At 37.3% G+C, this 15,957-nt stretch overlaps 1 long non-coding RNA gene across 1 annotated transcript in view; it reads left to right on the top strand.

Moving 5' to 3' along the window:
* The window catches only part of LOC112584358, a 32,777-nt gene extending 19,609 nt beyond the window's left edge, over positions 1-13,168 (top strand). Inside the window, exons 2-3 of the long non-coding RNA XR_003108548.3 lie at positions 12,262-12,425; positions 13,018-13,168. This is a non-coding gene — a long non-coding RNA (uncharacterized LOC112584358). The remainder of the gene's footprint in view (positions 1-12,261; positions 12,426-13,017) is intronic.
* Positions 13,169-15,957: the final 2,789 nt, after the last annotated feature.

Below are 15,957 nucleotides of genomic sequence, written 5' to 3'. Positions count from 1 at the left end.
CTTCACCATCTCAGCAGATGACAATTTCTTCCCTCCAAGATGCTGAAGCAAAATACTTCTCCTATCTATCCTACCCATAACAGTCAATGTGTTAGTAATTTCATTTAGGTCTACTTGCTAATTTTATCTGGAATCTGATATGTCCACTGGGTTACTGAATTAGTTGGAACTACAATTATTTTGTCTTTGATTCACCTTTATGTTTTCACTGTTTCTCTCCTACAGTCTTTTTCAACAGATCAGCCACTGCTATTTTAAAAACATAAACAAGTTTATGTCATTGCTTTATGCAAACCCCTCCAATGGCTCATCATTTCACCCAGGATAATAAAGCCCTTATCATCACTCAGGGCCCTGGATGGTTTGCTACCTTTCCACCTCGTGCTTCCCACCTCTTGAAATTCACCTTCCCTGCTGCTTTTGCTGCTTCACTTTGCTGACGCTCATTGGCTTCTCTGCTTTTATTTGTACACACTGCACATGTTCTTTTAATTTCATGGCTGCAGTCACAATCTGCAGTGATTTTGGAGCCCAAGAAAATAAAGTCTGTCACTGTTTCCATTGTTTCCCCATCTATTTGCCATGAAATGATGGGACCAGATGCCACGATCTTCGTTTTTTGAATGTTGAGTTTTAAGCCAGCTTTTTCACTCACCTCTTTCACTTTTCATCAGGAGTTTCTTGAGTTCTTCTTCACTTTCTGCCATAAGGGTAGTGTCATCTGCATATCTGAGGTTATTGATATCTCCCAGCAATCTTGATTCCAGTTTGTGCTTCGTACAACCTGGCATTTCTCATGATGTACTCTCTGCATATAAGTTAAATAAGCAGGGTGATAATATACAGCCTTGACATACTGAGAGATGTTACTTTTCCAACAAAGTTCTATCTAGTCAAAGCTATCATTTTTCCAGTAGTCATGTATGGATGTGAGATTTGGATTATAAAGCAAGCTGAGCGTCGAAGAATTTGAACTGTGGTGTTGGAGAAGACTCTTGAGAGTCCCTTGGACTGCAAGGAGATCCAACCAGTCCATCCTAAAGGAAATCAGTCCTGAATATTCATTGCAAGGACTGATTTTGAAGCTGAAGCTCCAAAACTTTGGCCACCTGATGTGAAGAACTTACTCCTTGGAAAAGACCCTGATGCTGGGAAAGACGGGGGAGAACAGGATGACAGAGGATGAGATGGTTGGATGGCATCACCAACTTGATGGGTATGAGTTTGAGCAAGCTCTGGGAGTTGGTGATGGACAGGGAAGCCTGGTGTGCAGCAGTTCATGGTGTCACAAAGAGTCAGACATGACTGAGCCACTGAATTGAACTGAACTGAATTTTGTTGGTTCAGACCTTTCCGAGTCCAATTGTTTACACAGAATGATGTTTTCCCCCAGAATATCTATATGACTTGCTCTATGGCTTCCTTTAGATACCATCTTCTTAGTGAGCTCTTCTCTAAGCACCTTTTATAAAGCATTGACAGCCTCCCCATCTTCCTGTACTTTCATTCTAGTCTTTAATTTCCATCATGTCTGTTCATATAACCCCATGGCAAATTATAGCTTTACTTCCTCATTATCTCTTCCTTCATGTAAGTTCCATGCTGTCACCAATTATGCTTTGTTGTTACATCACTGATGCCTACGACAGTCCATGGTATCTATAAAGTAGGTGTTAATATTTTCCTCATGTATTGATTAGGCTCAGAGAGGTTAAAGGCCTTGCTCAATTTATAAGTGGTGGTGCTGGAACTCAAGTCCAGAGTTTGAATCCAGAGTCCATATACATCGCATATACTAAACATTAACAGACACTTTCACTGAATTTTTAGTAATTTCTATTACCTTTCTCATCTCCCCATGACATTTATTTTAGCCTGAGTTTATTTATTCAAATACATTAATGACAGCAAGAGGCACAGTGGAATGGTCTTCAGTCTCCCGAAGCCATTCCAATCATCTGAGCAGCATTTCACTGTCTGTAGTGAAAGCTTTGCTACCAACACTAATGATTAAGAATTAAAGATTTCCAGTAGACCACAGGGCAGACAAATTTATCAATTTGGTTCATAAAAATGAAAGTGAGGTGAAGTCGCTCAGTTGTGTCTGACTCTTTGCGACCCTGTGGACTCCCCGTGCCCACCAGACTCCACTGTCCATGGGATTCTCCAGACAAGAATACTGGAGTGGGTTGCCATTCTCTTCTCCAGGGGATCTTCCAGACCCAGGGATCGAACTCAGGTCTCCTGCACTGTGGGCAGACGCTTTAACCTCTGAGCCACCAGGGCAGACCTCATAAAAATGAGGAGTATTTAGATAATTGGAAACAACTATGATGTATAATAGCATGAGACCTCATGAGAAATAAATTGAATGATGTGTATAAAAACTGAGAAAAGTGATAAAAACCATGTTGGCACTCTCATTATGAGGATTCTAGGAAAAAACAATAAAATACTGGAAATAGACACAATTTTCTTTTTAATTTTAACCATAGACTTGCTTAACTGAATTTTTTTGAACCAAACTCATCTTGAGGCATTCATCAGATACTTTTCCACTTAATATTTTTTATGTGTATCAGCTTTCTTGGAAAATTGAAAGGTTATGTGAGAAAGTGCCAATATAATGTACTTAATAAAAAAGTTCAGTACCATCTTTTCACACATGTACACTACCAAATAACAAAAGTGAGCATATCCAAGTCACTACTTATCCAAAAATCAACATTATTCCAGAGGAAAGAAAAATCGCTTCAATTTTATGTCCCCATTTACACAATTAAAACTAAACTGTATTTGAATTGCACACTTAGAAAATTGTGAGTTACCTTTTCTGTGTCAGTAAAATGAGCAAACCCCATTCCATTGGATTTTGTGTAAATTCTATGAGTTAATAACAAGATTGTGCTGCGCTCAGTAGTTCCGTTGTGTCTGACCCTTTGAGACCCCATAGAGGGTAGCCTTCCAGGGCTCCTCTGTCCATGGAATTTTCCAGGTAAGAATGCTGGAATGGGTTGCCATGTCCTAGTCCAGGGGATCTTCCTGACCTATGGCTGGACCTGCATCTCTTGAGCCTCCTGCACTGGCAAGCAAATTCTTTACCACTGTGCCACCTGGGAAGCCCAATAATAAGACTAGCACAATATTAATATATGAACAAAAATTTTATAACTATCACTGCCACCTCTCCTTCCTATCTTAAACTTTAACAAGTATTTTCAAAATTTCCACCATTTTTTTTAAAGCTACCATACACATTCTAATATATGTCTTCAACTATAAATAGTCTTTGAAAAATTGTCCAAATATACAAAAACAAATAGAAAGGAAATACTTTTTGTAATACATTTATTGTATTCTATGCCTTAGAATATAAAATAATGGGATAAAATCAGTCAGAATGTAAATTCAGTTTACAGAATAGTGAAAACACTTTAAATACATTTCTCAGACAAGCAATCAAAATACACTATTGCCATTAAAATTGAGACTAAATTATCTTTAAAAATTACTTTCACTAGTAATTTTTTCACTAGTTAGCATATTTTAAACATTTATTTGTAAATAAAGAGCTATCACTGAAAAAATTTCATCTATTTATTTACATAGGAATTCTTGAGGACAAGAACATCTAGGTCTGTTTTTTTTCCTGTGAGTATGCATATATAAAGAGGGAGAGATAATCTTCTCTAAGAACAAGAAAAGTTAGTCTTGAGTATTATTTAGCCATTTACTGTTCTGAGAGTGCAATATTGTTTAAAGAATTATGCCTGCGTGGAATGATGTAATTGCTCAGTTGGGGTACTGTGGTCAGTGAAGGTACATAAAATGTCTGAATACTTGTACTTTTAAAAATATTTCTAGTGTATGATCTTTTTAATGTGATGTTGGATTCTGATTGCTAGAATTTTGTTAAGGATTTTTTCATCTATGTTCATCAGTGATATTGGCCTGTAGTTTTCTTTTTTTGTGGGATCTTTGTCAGGTTTTGGTATTAGGGTGATGGTGGCCTCATAGAATGAGTTTGGAAGTTTACCTTCCTCTGCAATTTTCTGGAAGAGTTTGAGTAGGATAGGTGTTAGCTCTTCTCTAAATTGGATGCAAGGATTCTTCAATATCTGCAAATCAATCAATGTAATACACCACATTAACAAATTGAAAAATACAAACCATATGATTATCTCAATAGATGCAGAGAAAGCCTTTGACAAAATTAAACATTCATTTATGATAAAAACTCTCCAGAAAGCAGGAATAGAAGGAACATACTTCAACATAATAAAAGCTATATATGACAAAGCCACAGCAAACATTATCCTCAATGGTGAAAAATTGAAAGCATTTCCTCTAAAGTCAGGAACAAGACAAGGGTGCCCACTTTCACCATTACTGTTAACATAGTTTTGGAAGTTTTGGCCACAGCAATCAGAGCAGAAAAAGAAATAAAAGGAATCCAGATTGGAAAAGAAGAAGTAAAACTCTCACTGTTTGCAGATGACATGATCCTCTACATAGAAAACCCTAAAGACTCCACCAGAAAATTACTAGAACTAATCAATGAATATAGTAAATTTGCAGGATATAAAATCAACACACAGAAAACATTTGCATTCCTATACACTAATAATGAGAAAACAGAAAGAGAAATTAAGGAAACAATTCCATTCACCATTGCAATGAAAAGAATAAAATACTTAGGAATATATCTACCTAAAGAAACTAAAGACCTATATATAGAAAACTATAAAACACTGGTGAAAGAAATCAAAGAGGACACTAATAGATGGAGAAATATACCATGTTCATGGATTAGAAGAATCAATATAGTGAAAATGAGTATACTACCCAAAGCAATTTATAGATTCAATGCAATCCCGATCAAGCTACCAACGGTATTCTTCACAGGGCTAGAACAAATAATTTCACAATTTGTATGGAAATACAAAAAACCTCAAATAGCCAAAGCTATCTTGAGAAAGAAGAATAGAACTGGAGGAATCAACCTACCTGACTTCAGGCTGCACTACAAAGCCACAGTTATCAAGACAGTATGGTACTGGCACAAAGACAGAAATATAGATCAATGGAACAAAATAGAAAGCCCAGAGATAAATCCACACACATATGGACAACTTATCTTTGACAAAGGAGGCAAGAATATACAATGGATTAAAAACAATCTCTTTAACAAGTGGTGCTAGGAAAACTGGTCAACCACTTGTAAAAGAATGAAACTAGAGCACTTTCTAACACCATACACAAAAATAAACTCAAAATGAATTAAAGATCTAAATGTAAGATCAGAAACTCTAAAACTCCTAGAGGAGAACATAGGCAAAACACTCTCCAACATACATCACAGCAGGATCCTCTATGACCCACCTCCCAGAATATTGGAAATAAAGGCAAAAATAAACAAATGGGACCTAATTAAACTTAAAAGCTTCTGCACAACAAAGGAAACTATAAGCAAGGTGAAAAGACAGCCTTCAGAATGGGAGAAAATAATAGCAAATGAAGCAACTGACAAACAACTAATCTCAAAAATATACAAGCAACTCCTGCAGCTCAATTCCAGAAAAATAAATGACCCAATCAAAAAATGGGCCAAAGAACTAAATAGACATTTCTCCAAAGAAGACATACAGATGGCTAACAAACACATGAAAAGATGCTCAACATCACTCATTATCAGAGAAATGCAAATCAAAATCACTATGAGGTACCATTTCACACCAGTCAGAATGGCTGCGATCCAAAAGTCTACAAGCAATCAATGCTGGAGAGGGTGTGGAGAAAAGGGAACCCTCTTACACTGTTGGTGGGAATGCAAACTAGTACAGCCACTATGGAGAACAGTGTGGAGATTCCTTAAAAAACTGGAAATAGAACTGCCTTATGATCCAGCAATCCCACTGCTGGGCATACACACTGAGGAAACCAGAAGGGAAAGAGACACGTGTACCCCAACGTTCATCGCAGCACTGTTTATAATAACCAGGACATGGAAGCAACCTAGACGTCCATCAGCAGATGAATGGCTAAGAAAGCAGTGGTACATATACACAATGGAGTATTACTCAGCCATTAAAAAGAATACATTTGAATCAGTTCTAATGAGGTGGATGAAACTGGAGCCTATTATACAGAGTGAAGTAAGCCAGAAAGAAAAACACCAATACAGTATACTAACGCATGTACATGGAATTTAGAAAGATAGTAACAGTAACCCTGTATACGAGACAGCAAAAGAGACACTGATGTATAGAACATTCTTTTGGACTCTGTGAGAGAGGGAGAGGGTGGGATGATTTGGGAGAATGGCATTGAAATATGTCTAATATCATATATGAAACGAGTCGCCAGTCCAGGTTCGATGCATGATACTGGATGCTTGGGGCTGGTGCACTGGGACGACCCAGAGGGATGGTATAGGGAGGGAGGAGGGAGGAGGGTTCAGGATGGGGAACACATGTATACCTGTGGTGGGTTCATTTCGATATTTGGCAAAACCAATACCATATTGTAAAGTTTAAAAATAAAATTAAAAAAAAAAGCTTTTAAAAAAAAATTTCTATCTTATTCATCAAAGTCTGCATCTATTAGAAGGTTGGTCAGAAAATACATGCTACCTGCTTCTTAAGAAGCATTAACAGCCTTGACGTGCCATTCTATGACAAATAGGTAAGCAAAAAAAAAAAAAAAAAGGAAGGACCAATTATGAAAAGCAGATTAAATAAGTATAAAACATAAAAGAAATTCAAATCATCTGTGAAAAGTAAAATGTGAATATTCTTTTTACCATAGTTTTTAAGAGGAGAACTTACAAGAAAGATTTTTTTCATATTCAAATAAAATACAAGTGGTGGGAAAATCCAAAATATTCTATCAGAGTATTTTGATACTTTCAAAACACTTTCACTATTTTAAACATCATGATTAGAAAAATAAAACAGATTTTTACAAAATTATTAAGTGCTTTTGGGCTAAGCAATGCAACTATAATTTATGTCTGAGCAAGTGCAAATCCAAACAATATTACTTAATATAAATTTATTTTCAATTAATATGCTATAATTATTTTTAAAGCTGTGTTAAAGAACATGAATTTGAGTTGAAGTTATATTTCTAATGGCCTTAACTCCTTTTTGAGAAATAGTGTGGGTATTAATCAAGCAAACAATGTACTTCTTGCCCCTGATAAAAACCTCTTTTGGCCCCTCCAAAGTAATTTAATAATAACTCAGTTGTACACATTATGAAGTTTTTATAGCATTGTTTCCACTTGATCTATGAGCCACTGTGGATTGCTCCAAGTAAAAAAAGCACAGTAAGACACATTTTGGGTGAGTCACAGAAGCAAAACCACAAATCTGTGTTTTTTACTTAGGGGCAGTACACTGGGAAGATTTTTCCCAAGACAAGCTAGACTGGAAGTGTTGCTACTCAAGTGAATCAATGAACACATTCAGTTGTTGTCAGCTATAGCTAGGAGAAACAAGAACCCTCAGCAGTCCAAGAAGGAATGGGTTGGCAGGACCATGGGCTTTCATGTCAGAATGTTCTGAATGTTAAGTATGGGTTCACTTCTCACAAGCTATGTGATCTTCTAGCCTGTAAGTCTTACTTTTCTTCTCTCTAAAATGAGCTTAAAATTATATTCAAGTTTCCGAACTGTCGAATGGATTATTTGAGATATGTGCTAGGCAGCCATCACCATGCCTGGCATGGAGAAAGCATTGGCGGCACACGTGCGGCTGTGGTTATTATTGTATCATCATTGTAAATATCATCATCATCACCATTATCATCAGAGAATGAAAAAAAAAAGGGGCCAAGAAACAGAGAATTTGTGAGGAATGAGATGTACCAGTGACAAATAGGGCAGTTTAGGGAACTCAGTTGGCAAGCTCTGGATATGAAGCAGATGTTTCTATCATGCAGACCTAGGCATGCATTGCCAGAGCAGGACAATTCCTTAAAGGTATTGCTCCAGGCTAAAAATGAATCGGGAGGAACACACACAGTCCCAAACTGGCAGCCATGCTATCCAGCTGAAAGTGGTCATTAAACATAAACCCTTTGGGGCAAATGTACTGACCATTCTGTATCAGAAAAGCTGTGTGATTTAGATACTAGCCAAAAAATACAGCATCATCGAAACACTGCATTAAATTGGAAGGCATGTGAAAGAATGATGGGAAGAGAGTACCTGTTCATTTTGTTTCTAGCTCTGCAGCAATCTAGGCTACATTCTTCCATGTAGTTGTACTAAAACTTCTCCTCCAAGAAGTGGGGACTAAGAAGACCCTCATGAATATGCTCAGAAGATCAGCTAAGAAGACCTGACGTTAATACATTCAGAAATGAAGCAAGTATGAACTGAAAAGTGGGACTAAAAAGAAGGACTTTCCTAAAGAGTAGGACTGTCAGGAGCCAGAAAGCCAGCAGCAGGGTAACTAAGCTGGGTTCATTCAGCAGGCCTTGTCGGGGCACTCCTAGGAGGGTGGGTTGAGAGAAGTGTTGTGAGGGAGTTCCCTCCGAACACTCCTGGCAAGGCGGCCTTGTCATTGTTCAGTCACTAAGTTGTGTCCGACTCTTTGTTACTCTGTGAACTGCAGCATGCCAGCCTTCCCTCTCCTCCTCTATCTCCCGAAATTGCTCAGACTAATGTTCACTGAGTCGGTGATGCCATCCAACCATCTCATCCTGGCTATTATTAATACATGCTCAGATGGTAAAGAATCTGCCTGCAAAGTGGTAAACCTGGGTTTGATCCCTGGGTTGGGAAGATCCCCTGGAGAAGGAAATGGCAGTCCACTCCAGTATTCTTGCCTGGAGAATCCCACACACAGTGGAGTCTGGTGGGCTACAGTCCACGGGGTCGCAGAGAGTCAGACACGACCCAGCACCTGACACGCACACCCTGCGCTAGTGGCCAAAGCAGCAGGGAGGAGAGTGCTCTTTTCAGAAAGTTACTTAAATCGTGTCATTTTCTGCTCAAAATCTTTCAAAGTTTTCCCCATTAACTTACAAATAAAAGTCTATTCCTTACAATAGCCTAATAGTTTTTTTCCCCTAAAGAATCTATTTTTAAAATAATAATCATAATGCTTTAAAAAATGAGACTCAATAAAAAACTTTAAAATATGATTCAGTTTGTACATGGTTATTCAAGAAACACAGTGGATATCCTCTGTCAAGTACACTTACTAATGTATTGCAGGGGTTTTATTTATATTATTTTGGTTATTTTATTTTTTTAAAAAAATTGGAGTATTTACAATGTTGTATTAGTTTCAGATGTACAGCCTAGTGACTCAGTTTTACATATACATATATTAACTCTTCTTCTGATTCTTTCACCATATAGTTTATTACCGAAGTGTCAGTAGACTGATCTGGTTTACATTTTTGATCTTATGTCTTACATATTTTTTCATAGCTGGTTCCTTTTCATTCTTTGGGTCTCATCTCAAATTCCAACTTTTTGAGAAATTCTCAACCTGTCAACCACTCTTCATCACTTTGGCCAGCAGCAACCATGCCATATGCTGTGCTTAGTCACTCAGAGGTGTCTGACTCTTCGTAACCCCATGAACTGTAGCCCACCAGGCACCTCTGTCCATGGGATTCTCCAGGCAAGAATACTGGAGTGGGTTGCCATGCCCTCATCTGGGGGATCTTCTCAACCCTGGGAGAGAATCCAGGTCTCCCACATTGCAGGTGAATTCTTTACCAGTGAATTCTGAGCTACCAGGGAAGCCCAAGAATACTGTAGTGGGTAGCCTATGCCTTCTGCAGGGGATCTTCCCAATCCAGGAATCGAACCAGGGTCTCCTGCATTGCAGGCAGATTTTTACAAGCTGAGCTATCAGGGAAGCCCCAACCATTCCATATTGGTTGTTAAATATTTTTACTATCACACTAACTATATATTAAATATCATGATATATACTGGTAAATACATCTACAAGGAGAAATATCAATAACCTCTGATACGTAGATGACACCACTCTTATGGCCGAAAGAAAGAGGAACTAAAGGAGCTCTTGATGAAAGTGAAAGAGGCAAATAAAAAATCTGGCTTAAAACTCAACATTCAAAAAACTAAGATCATGGCGTCTGGTCTCATCACTTCATGGCAAATAGATGAGGAAACAATGGAAATAGTAACAGACTTTATTTTCTTGGCTCCATATCACTGCAGATGGTGACTGCAGCCATGAAATTAAAGATACTTGCTCCTTGGAAGAAAAGCTATGACCAACCTAGACAGCATATGAAAAAGCAGAGACATTACTTTGCCAACAAAAGTCTGTATAGTCAAAGGTATGGTTTTTCCAGTAGTCATGTATGGATGTCAGAATTGGACCATAAAGAAAGCTGAGTGCTGAAGAACGATGCTTTTGAACTGTGGTGTTGGATAATACTCTTGGGAGTCCCTTGGACTGCAAGGAGATTAAACCAGTTAAATCTAAAGGAACTCAACCCTGAACGTTCATTGGAAGGACTGATGCTAAACTGAAGCTCCAATACTTTGGTCACATGATGCAAAGAACTGCCATGCCCAAGATAGGTGAATGCTTTGAGCAGACCAATGGAAAGTCTTGTGCTCAAAAAGGCAAATGAATATCTGATGAACATGATTCAAAATATGATTCCTATTACAAAGGTCTTCATTGTCTTCTGAATAGAATATTTATAAGACAAGCAATCTTTTCTCTTGCAAATAGAGTAACCAGCTCTTCTGGTTTGCCTGAGACTCGGGGTTTTCTAGGGTTGGAAGATTATCAGTGCAAAATTTTTCATTTAATATGCTAACAAAGTCTGTGATTTTACCTGGCCTGCAAAAAATAAAAAATAAAAAAAAGAAAATAAATCTTTTCCTACAAAAGGTGAGAGAGTAGAGGAGAAGACATAGTGGAGGTGGCAGGGTCTTTGCTTATTGCTGGTAAACGTTTTAATGAACCCTCTTGCAACAGTGCCACAAAAGCGAAGTTCTGTCAAATTGAGAGATGGCACATCCATCCTTTATTCAGCCAGTAAACTGCTTTGTTTTGTCTGCTAAGCTGCTAGTTTACTTTCTTAAATTTATTTTAAAACAGTTTCTCTATACTCGTTTAATCAACACATATTTTCTTGTGATTTACTTGTAAAATAAATGCTATTGCTGTAGATTTATATGTTGTATTGATGCTTGCAGTTTACAATTATTCTAATAAGTTTGTATCCCTTTCATGATGGCTGGTTTATGGTTGTCACTGAACAACAGTAGATAAATTTAGAAGGCAATCCAATTGTTCAAACTTAACTATTTATGTTCTCCTTAATATTGCAACTGAGTATGTCTTTCTTTAAAGATAAGATTATAATGCTGCTACCTAATAACTATTTAGAATACATATAATTATTTTAATATCTGCTCACATGCTCAGTCCTTTTCTCTCTCTCTTCTTTTTTTTTTTTTTTTCTTTCTTTTAATGGAAACCAGTGTTGCTAGATAGCTTAACCAGTATCCAAATAACTTAGACACCATGTAAAAGCTTCAACTATTAAGGAAGCAGAATCTCTGAGGCACAGGGCAATTTTAACATGCTCCATATGCACTTTGATGTCTGAGAACCACTTGACTACTTACTTGTGTCGATAACTAGAACCCACCATACACCTGGCAGCAGTCACCCTAACTGTAGCCACAGTGTCTGGATGTGTGTTAGGCTAATGAGATATGCTCTCTGATACATCTTTTACTAGATGGAAATGAAACCTCTTCTGTGTAGTCAAAAGAGCTGCATATATAGAACACACAATATTTTCACAGACTAAAAAGTCCAATGTTCAGAAAACTTAAAAATAATTTTATTTTCTCCTATCTGAACTTAATTTCTATCTTGATTGCCAATTCTGTCCAGAAATAGAATTTGCAATAGAATCAGTTCATTCTAGGGAAACTTAGATATTTTGAAATTATTTCAAGTCTAAAGTCAAATACAGAATGATTTCTCCTTGTGTTCCCAAGTCCTGAAGTTGATTCTAAGGTTCAGGGCTTATAAAAACTCTGTAGTACTGATAGGGAGAGAACTCCACTTCTTGGTCTTGATCTGTCCTGTGCTGGTATTCAGGGAGACACATAATTGTTTGGTTTGCATATCTACGGGCATTTGTTTCAGTGGCCTCTTGCCACTCGGTACAAGCTATTTGTGAATGCACATTTCCATTGAATTAAAGATTAATTTTATGTGATTCTTCTACCTTCAGGTAAGGTTTGGCTGTTTCCTGAACCTTCCTGAGACTGCAGTTGACCGGATCCCCATCAGATATTCTCTGCTCCTGAAATCCTGGACAGTCACCCTGATTCACTTGGCACCTACATTACAGTGACCTGGGGCATATCTGCAGGCCTGTCAGAGCTCATCCAGAAAGTAGGCATCAAATATCCTCAACTTTTGTTTTCTCAGTTTTAAGGGGTCATGTCTTACCTCAGTTTCAGCACCTCCATATCAAACTGCTAAGCTTTCAAGCTTCAATTTTATTTCCTTCCAATTTTCTCTTACTCTCCCCAGCTCAGAGACAGAATCCAAGTGAGTGGTGGGGAGATTTCCAGAGAAGGTTAAAAAGAGTTGGGGTGTTGCATTTGCTTGTTTTTTTCCCCAACTTTAACCTAGACTGGGAGTTTTTAAAGCCTAAAAAGCAATCATTGACCATTAGCTTTTTGCATCTTCTAATGATAACCTCTCCTTAAAGCAAGAGTGATCTCAATTCTCATCTCCAAATGGAAGAAAGTCTTGGGTTAACATTGTGTGCAGATTCAAGAGGGACTGAACTGAGATGTTAAAATATTATTATCCCCATTTTACCAATGAGGAAACAGTTTAGGGAAATTAAATAATTTTCTCAAAAACATACTACTAGGAAGTAGTTGAGCTAAGTCTCAACTCCAAGTCTGTCTAGCGTCTGTTCTTAACCATGTAATCATCCCATAACTGACCTTCCTGTTTTCCTCTCTCATTTTAGGGCTGACCTAGCGTGCCCCAGGTTTTGGTGTGATGGCGCATGAGAGCAGAATGTGGAAGCAGGGACGTGCATGGAATGTTTGTGTGACAATGATGCTAACCACATTCAAGAATGGCATTTCATAAAAACACGTTCAAACAAAAATTAAAAATAAAAGACATGTGCAATGCAAAGGCTTATTTTTGTGATTATTAAGAATATAAATGCTCTGAGATTTTAATTAAGCCTCTTTAGCAGGTTTTCCACATGAGATGCTTCCTCACCCAATGAGGTTTCATATTTCATAGGTCAAGCTTGCCAATGACTTTGCTGCTTTCAGCTTCCTTTTTACATTAAATGCCAATGCCTAGACAAAAAGTCCACATTTTGCCTGACATCCATTTCATTGGAACGTGAGCTCATCTACCCTGTCTCTTGGAATTAGCCAATTTGGGTTTTAAGAATATCGGACATCTTCCTGGCTACCTGAAAGTGCAGAAGAGGTAAATTTGTCTTTAAAAATTAATTTATTTTGTCTTATTTTAATTTTGTTTCTGCCTCAGTATTATTTGGCAAATGATCATGAAAAGTCTGAGTTGAATAATAAAAGAATTTGGCATAACTGTGGGGAAGCATCCTACACTACAGTGTGTCTGGCTCTCGAGACATTTTGGATTAGAGAACAGTAAAAATAACTCTCTGAAGTTTTTTGGGGGGAAATCTAATGACATATACCAGGAAAATAAACAAAATTAAATATTTATTGAAATTTCTAATATTTGTAGGATGATTATGTAGAATATTTATACACACATTTTTACTATGCCATGTTAACATCATGTTAAATTTGATCACAAAAAAAAAAAAAAAGAAAAAAGAGCCAAGTACAGTATATAAATTTTAATGAAGTCAATTTTCTGTTGTGGATGTTCAATTATTATTAGGATTGGAGTTAAAATTTTCCATTATTCAATGCGGCCTTCCCAGGAGGCTTAGATGGTAAAACATCTGCCTGCAATGCAGGAGACCCAGATCAATCCTTGGATCGGGAAGATCCCTTGGAGAAGTGAATGACAACCCACCCCAGTGTTCTTGCCTGGGAAATTCCATGGACAAAGGCGCCTGGCTGGCTACAGTCTTTGGGTCACAAGAGTCAGACCCGAATTAAAGACTAAACAACAACAAATTCCATCTAGTGATCGAGTCTCAGAACATTTTCATCATCAAGCGGTTGGTCTGTGCTCAGGGAAGCAATAGATAAAGGTGAGGTTTTCATGGCATTTAGCTTGAATAATGAAATCTGTGACCCCCCAAAAATATATTAATAAATTAAAAACACTTTTTTTCATGCATCAGTCTTCTGAACCCAAGCTAGTTCAGAAGACTAGACATTCCTAAGAGCTTAAATATGTGCATCCTTTGAGTCAGATGAAAAATAAAATATCAAAATTTATTACAAAATATATTTCAACTACATTTTCCATAGGGACAAAGTTATAGGTAATTGCACAATTCTAGTTTCTTCAGGCAGTAGGTCTGTGAGCAAGAGTTTTTTAGAGCAAGCAGAAACAAAAATCATATTTCAGTGGCATTTCAAATAAAAGTCCCTCCTCCCCAGCACTGTAGAAAAGGACCATATCTTAAAGGAGAAATTTTAGATGTCACCAGAGACCTTATGAAGAGTGCTTTACCATAGAGTCTTTAAACATAGGTCTTTGGTGGTGACCACAGTGTATAAATGGAGAGATAGAGAATTAATTCATCGTACAGTGGAGCAGAAAACTCACATCTGTTCTTTCTACAACCCAGTACACCCCATTTATTATTGCTTTGCCCTGCACTGTCAGGTCCAAGCAATTAACTTGTGCAGACTGGCTTCTGTGAGGATAGAAAGACAGTGTGTTTATCAGGGGGATATACTAGTTTTGGATTTTTTTTTAGCATCAGAGAAAAATAAATAGAATGTCCCCTATGCTCTAAGTAGACGAAGACACTATCAAGTTACAGTCAGGGAGTAATACAAGCACCAATATATACACATGATTTTACATAAAAGATAAAGTTTTAGCGTGCTTTTTTCCCCTTTAATCAGCTAAGAATAGATCATTTGAAATGGAGTTCAATTTAGTTATTTTAGTTTCTTGGTGAATGATTCATTTCTAAATATATAGGTTACCCACATCACTGGTAGTCTGGAAATGGGGAAAAAAAGAAAATGATACTGTCATTGCCATTGAACATAGCAACGAAGGTAGATATATATTCATATATGTGTTGCTCATCTGAGGGTCTACCCTCAGGTTCTATCACATAAATAAGAAAATGGGGTGTGCTCTTGTATATCCCAGGCATTGAGATCAGAAAATAGAATCTGTGACACTATATTTTTCATGAGTTTTCTGTTTTTATTTCAACTTCATTTTCTAGCTCTTCAATAGATAAAGTGTGCTTATTTCTTCCTACTTATATTGATTAAGACTGGGATAAAATGAGTGAAAGCATGAAGAAACAAATGCACAGAACTGATCTCTTCTTATTTTTTGAAACATGTTTGTTTCTAGGCTTCCAGGGGACCACACATTCTTCTTTTCATTCTGCCCCAATAGTTGCGTTTTGATCTCTGTGACAGAGTACACCAGGGTGCCAAAAATAGATTAATCCAAGGCTCCAACCTCAGATCTCATTTCTACCCATTCTCATGACTTTAAATACTATCTATATGCTGGTGGCTCCCAAATTTGTTTCAATGGCTTTGACATGCATTCCCGAAATATGGAATTCTACAAATGATCTGATCAATGTCTCATTTAGATGTAAATAAGGATATCACTTCTGATTTATTAAAAATTGAGCTTTTTGTACTTACCTGTTTCAGTCATTGGCCCAACCATTCACTCAGTGTTGACCTGGTAAGACTGGAAAGAGACATAAAGACTCTTCTTTCTTTCACACATTGATCCA

Source organism: Bubalus bubalis, chromosome 4 (genome assembly GCF_019923935.1).
Source record: "Bubalus bubalis isolate 160015118507 breed Murrah chromosome 4, NDDB_SH_1, whole genome shotgun sequence".
NCBI lineage: Eukaryota > Metazoa > Chordata > Mammalia > Artiodactyla > Bovidae > Bubalus > Bubalus bubalis.
This window is presented reverse-complemented; position numbering and strand designations above follow the sequence as displayed.